The sequence below is a fragment of the Hyperolius riggenbachi genome, chromosome 11 (assembly GCF_040937935.1).
Source record: "Hyperolius riggenbachi isolate aHypRig1 chromosome 11, aHypRig1.pri, whole genome shotgun sequence".
NCBI classification, from domain to species: Eukaryota; Metazoa; Chordata; class Amphibia; order Anura; family Hyperoliidae; genus Hyperolius; species Hyperolius riggenbachi.
Window position 1 is genome coordinate 251,485,013 of NC_090656.1, and position 6,000 is coordinate 251,491,012.

General features: G+C 57.7%; 1 protein-coding gene across 2 annotated transcripts in view; it reads right to left on the reverse strand.

Moving 5' to 3' along the window:
- Positions 1 to 5,559, reverse strand: part of TFIP11 (tuftelin interacting protein 11) — a 54,023-nt gene extending 48,464 nt beyond the window's left edge. Inside the window, exon 1 of one of the 2 annotated variants that reach the window (XM_068259730.1) lies at positions 5,478 to 5,559. The gene's annotated coding sequence lies outside the window, so the exon portion shown is untranslated. The remainder of the gene's footprint in view (positions 1 to 5,477) is intronic. The other variant, XM_068259731.1, reaches the window with a different exon arrangement.
- Positions 5,560 to 6,000: the final 441 nt, after the last annotated feature.

Here is a 6,000-nt window from a genome sequence, read left to right on the forward strand (position 1 = left end):
ATACACTTGTCAGCAGGGCTGTGGAGTCGGTACAAAAATCTTCCGATTCCTCAGTTTATGAAACCACTGACTCAGACTCCGGGTACCCAAAATTGCTCCGACTCCTCGACTCCACAGCCCTGCTTGTCAGGCACTTTGCTTTTAGCAGCAGCAGCAAATGTCTATGTGGTTTCCCAGTGGATCACCTCAATTAGCGGTCGATCTGATCTAATGCTTGGTACACACCATCCAATTTCCTGTCAGTTCAACAGGTCAATTGAAAATGAGATTGATTTTCAGATCATTACTGCACAAAACAGATCCCGTTCTTGGGAGAGGATAGGACACAGGCCCGGTCCGCCCATGATGCCAAGAGACGCAACTTCCTCAGGAGGCAGTAGTCTGGGGGAAACACCATGCAGAAACAGGAAGTGAAGACACCCATCACAGATATCGGCAAGAGCTCGCCACACCGCCTGATGACACCGAGGAGCAGCACTGGGGTAGCACAAGCTGACATTACACTCCACTCAGTCACAAGAGCACGCCACACCGCCTGATGAAACCGAGGAGCAGCACAAGCTGACATTACACCCCACTCAGCCACAAGAGCTCGCCGCACCGCCTGATGACACCGAGGAGCAGCACTGAGGTAGCACAAGCTGACATTACACCCCACTCAGTCACAAGAGCTCGCCGCACCGCCTGATGGACACCGAGGAGCAGCACTGGGGCAGCACAAGCTGACAATACACCCCACTCAGTCACAAGAGCTCGCCGCACCGCCTGATGACACCGAGGAGCAGCACAAGCTGACATTACACCCCACTCAGTCAAAAGAGCTAGCCGCACCGCCTGATGACACCGAGGAGCAGCACTGGGGTAGCACAAGCTGACAATACACCCCCACTCAGTCACAAGAGCTCGCCGCACCGCCTGATGACACCGAGGAGCAGCACAAGCTGACATTACACCCCACTCAGTCACAAGAGCTAGCCGCACCGCCTGATGACACCGAGGAGCAGCACTGGGGTAGCACAAGCTGACATTACACCCCACTCAGTCACAAGAGCTCGCCACACCGCCTGATGACACCGAGGAGCAGCACTGGGGTAGCACAAACAGACATTCCCCCCCCCCACTCAGTCACAAGAGCTCGCAACACCGCCTGATGACACCGAGGAGTAGCACTGGGGTAGCACAAACAGACATTCCCCCCCCCCCCACTCAGTCACAAGAGCTCGCAACACCGCCTGATGACACCGAGGAGCAGCACTGGGGTAGCACAAGCTGACATTACACCCCCCTCAGTCACAAGAGCTCGCCACAGCGCCTGATAACACAGAGGAGCAGCACAAGCTGACATTACACCCCCCCCCCCCCCCCAGTCAGTCACAAGAGCGCGCCACACCGCCTGATGACACCGAGGAGCACTACTGGGGTAGCGCAAGCTGACATTACACCCCACCGCCTGATGACACCGAGGAGCAGCACTGGGGTAGCACAAGCTGGCATTACACCCCACTCAGTCACAAGAGCTCGCTGCACTCCTGATGACACAGAGGAGCAGCACTGGGGTAGCACAAGCTGACATTACACCCCCACTCAGTCACAAGAGCTCGCTGCACTCCTGATGACACAGAGGAGCAGCACTGGGGTAGCACAAGCTGACATTACACCCCCCTCAGTCACAAGAGCTCGCCACAGCGCCTGATGACACCGAGGAGCAGCACTGGGGTAGCACAAGCTGACATTACACCCCCACTCAGTCACAAGAGCTCACCACACCGCCTGATAACACCGAGGAGCAGCACAAGCTGACATTACACCCCCCCCCCCCCCCCCCAGTCAGTCACAAGAGCTCGCCACACCGCCTGATGACACCGAGGAGCACCACTGGGGTAGCACAAGCTGACATTACACCCCCACTCAGTCACAAGAGCTCGCCACACCGCCTGATAACACCGAGGAGCAGCACAAGCTGACATTACACCCCCCCCCCCCCCCAGGTCAGTCACAAGAGCTCGCCACACCGCCTGATGACACCGAGGAGCACCACTGGGGTAGCGCAAGCTGACATTACACCCCACCGCCTGATGACACCGAGGAGCAGCACTGGGGTAGCACAAGCTGACATTACACCACACCACCTGATGACACCGAGGAGCAGCACTGGGGTAGCACAAGCTGACATTACACCCCCCCCCCCCCCCCACTCAGTCACAAGAGCTCGCCGCACCGCCTGATGATACCAAGGAGCAGCACTGGGGTAGCACAAGCTGACATTACACCCCACTCAGTCACAAGAGCTCGCTGCACTCCTGATGACACAGAGGAGCAGCACTGGGGTAGCACAAGCTGACATTACACCCCACTCAGCCACGAGCTCGCAGCACCGCCTGATGACACCGAGGAGCAGCACTGGGGTAGCACAAGCTGACATTACACCCCACTCAGTCACAAGAGCTCGCCACACCGCCTGATAACACCGAGGAGCAGCACAAGCTGACATTACACCCCCCCCCCCCCCCAGTCAGTCACAAGAGCTCGCCACACCGCCTGATGACACCGAGGAGAACCACTGGGGTAGCGCAAGCTGACATTACACCCCACCGCCTGATGACCCCGAGGAGCAGCACAAGCTGACATTACACCCTAGTCACAAGAGCTCGCCACACCACCTGATGACACCGAGGAGCAGCACCGGAGTAGCACAACCTGACATTACCCCCCCCCCCCACTCAGTCACAAGAGCTCGCCGCACCGCCTGATGACACCAAGGAGCAGCACTGGGGTGGCACAACCTGACATTACCCCCCCCCCCCCCCCCCCCACTCAGTCACAAGAGCTCGCCGCACCGCCTGACGACATCGAGGAGCAGCACAAGCTGACATTAACCCCCCCACCACTTAGTCAGAAGAGCTCGCCGCACCACCTGATGACACCGAGGAGCAGCACTAGGGTAGCACAAGCTGACATTACACCCCCACTCAGTCACAAGAGCTCGCCGCACCGCCTGATGACACCGAGGAGCAGCACAAGCTGACATTACACCCCCCTCAGTCACAAGAGCTCGCCGCACCGCCTGATGACACCGAGGAGGAGCAGCACTAGGGTAGCACAAGCTGACATTACACCCCCCTCAGTCACAAGAGCTCGCCGCACCGCCTGATGACACCGAGGAGCAGCACTAGGGTAGCACAAGCTGACATTACACCCCCCCACTCAGTCACAAGAGCTCGCCGCACCGCCTGATGACACCGAGGAGCAGCACAAGCTGACATTACACCCCACTCAGTCACAAGAGCTCGCCACACCGCCTGATGGACACCGAGGAGCAGCACTGGGGTAGCACAAGCTGACAATACACCCCACTCAGTCACAAGGGCTCGCTGCACCGCCTGATGACACAGAGGAGCAGCACAAGCTGACATTACACCCCACTCAGTCACAAGAGCTCGCCGCACCGCCTGATGACACCGAGGAGCAGCACTGGGTTGGAACAAGCTGACATTACACCCCCCTCAGTCACAAGCTCGCAGCACCGCCTGATGACACCGAGGAGCAGCACTAGGGTAGCACAAGCTGACATTACACCCCACTCAGTCACAAGAGCTCGCCACACCGCCTGATGACACCGAGGAGCAGCACTGGGGTAGCACAAGCTGACATTACACCCCCACTCAGTCACAAGAGCTCGCCGCACCGCCTGATGACACCGAGGAGCAGCACTGGGGTAGCACAAGCTGACAATTACACCCCACCGCCTGATGACACAGAGGAGCAGCACTGGGGTAGCACAAGCTGACAATTACACCCCACCACCTGATGACACAGAGGAGCAGCACAAGCTGACATTACACCCCACTCAGTCACAAGAGCTCGCCGCACCGCCTGATGACACCGAGGAGCAGCACTGGGTTGGAACAAGCTGACATTACACCCCCCTCAGTCACAAGCTCGCAGCACCGCCTGATGACACCGAGGAGCAGCACTGGGGTAGCACAAGCTGACATTACACCCCCCTCAGTCACAAGAGCTCGCCACACTGCCTGATGACACCGAGGAGCAGCACTGGGGTAGCACAAGCTGACATTACACCCCCACTCAGTCACAAGAGCTCGCCGCACCGCCTGATGACACCGAGGAGCAGCACTGGGGTAGCACAAGCTGACAATTACACCCCACCGCCTGATGACACAGAGGAGCAGCACTGGGGTAGCACAAGCTGACAATTACACCCCACCACCTGATGACACAGAGGAGCAGCACAAGCTGACATTACACCCCACCGCCTGATGACACAGAGGAGCAGCACAAGCTGACATTACACCCCCACTCAGTCACAAGAGCTCGCCCCACCGCCTGATGACACCGAGGAGCAGCACTGGGGTAGCACAAGCTGACATTACACCCCACTCAGTCACAAGGGCTCGCTGCACCGCCTGATGACACAGAGGAGCAGCACAAGCTGACATTACACCCCACTCAGTCACAAGAGCTCGCCGCACCGCCTGATGACACCGAGGAGCAGCACAAGCTGACATTACACCCCACTCAGTCACAAGAGCTCGCCACACCGCCTGATGACACCGAGGAGCAGCACTGGGGTAGCACAAGCTGACATTACACCCCCCTCAGTCACGAGCTCGCAGCACCGCCTGATGACACCGAGGAGCAGCACTGGGGTAGCACAAGCTGACATTACACCCCACCACCTGATGACACAGAGGAGCAGCACAAGCTGACATTACACCCCACCGCCTGATGACACAGAGGAGCAGCACAAGCTGACATTACACCCCCACTCAGTCACAAGAGCTCGCCCCACCGCCTGATGACACAGAGGAGCAGCACTGGGGTAGCACAAGCTGACATTACACCCCCACTCAGTCACAAGAGCTCGCCCCACCGCCTGATGACACAGAGGAGCAGCACAAGCTGACATTACACCCCCACTCAGTCACAAGAGCTCGCCCCACCGCCTGATGACACCGAGGAGCAGCACTAGGGTAGCACAAGCTGACATTACACCCCACCACCTGATGACACCGAGCAGCAGCACTGGGGTAGCACAAGCTGACATTACACCCCACCACCTGATGACACCGAGGAGCAGCACTAGGGTAGCACAAGCTGACATTACACCCCACCACCTGATGACACCGAGGAGCAGCACTAGGGTAGCACAAGCTGACATTACACCCCACCACCTGATGACACCGAGGAGCAGCACTAGGGTAGCACAAGCTGACATTACACCCCCACTCAGTCACAAGGGCACCCATGTGAAGCACATCACACAAATGGCCAGTGAGGGGCGCTGTGCAGGGACTACAGAGAGTGGAGATGGGATATGGTTGGTATTACAGTCATCAAGTGATGCTGGAGAACTACATGACCCAGCATAGCCACTCTTCACCCTTTCCCTATTATATGCCGCTCTTTTCTCCAACCAGTGAGAGGCAATGAGCCCCAAATCTCTTCCCTTCACTCACCTTACTTTGAACGTCTCTCACACAACACCGGTGTGTATCCGATCGCGCTGCCCTAAGGATTACGCTGCCGCACATGCGCAGTATCAAAATGGTGTAGCGTTACACTGCATCACGTGATTTCCCCCATGGTGGTTTAGCGCAGGCTGGCTGCAGAGTGCTTCCTGTGTCGGGGGAGGTCACTGGTGACTGGGATGATGGAAGATTCACTGTGTTCCTCGTCGCTGGATAAATCCTACTGACTGGCCTGCAGCTTTTTACAAGATTTGCTGGCAGCTTAGGGGTTAAAGACATCGGATGCAACAATTCCCTCCTGGAAGGAGCCGTCCAGCCTGGCTGAGCTGGGGGTGCCCTCTGGTGCTGCTAGAGAGCAGACTGTGCTTGTGCATCACTTCTGTACTAATATATGCTGCATAATGTGTGTACTGTGCATGTCTGTCCCTGTGGTGGTCTCACTGACATTCACCATCATAACCCCCCTCCCCCCCCAACCCCCCCCGCACCAGCCTGTCATCACACACAATTA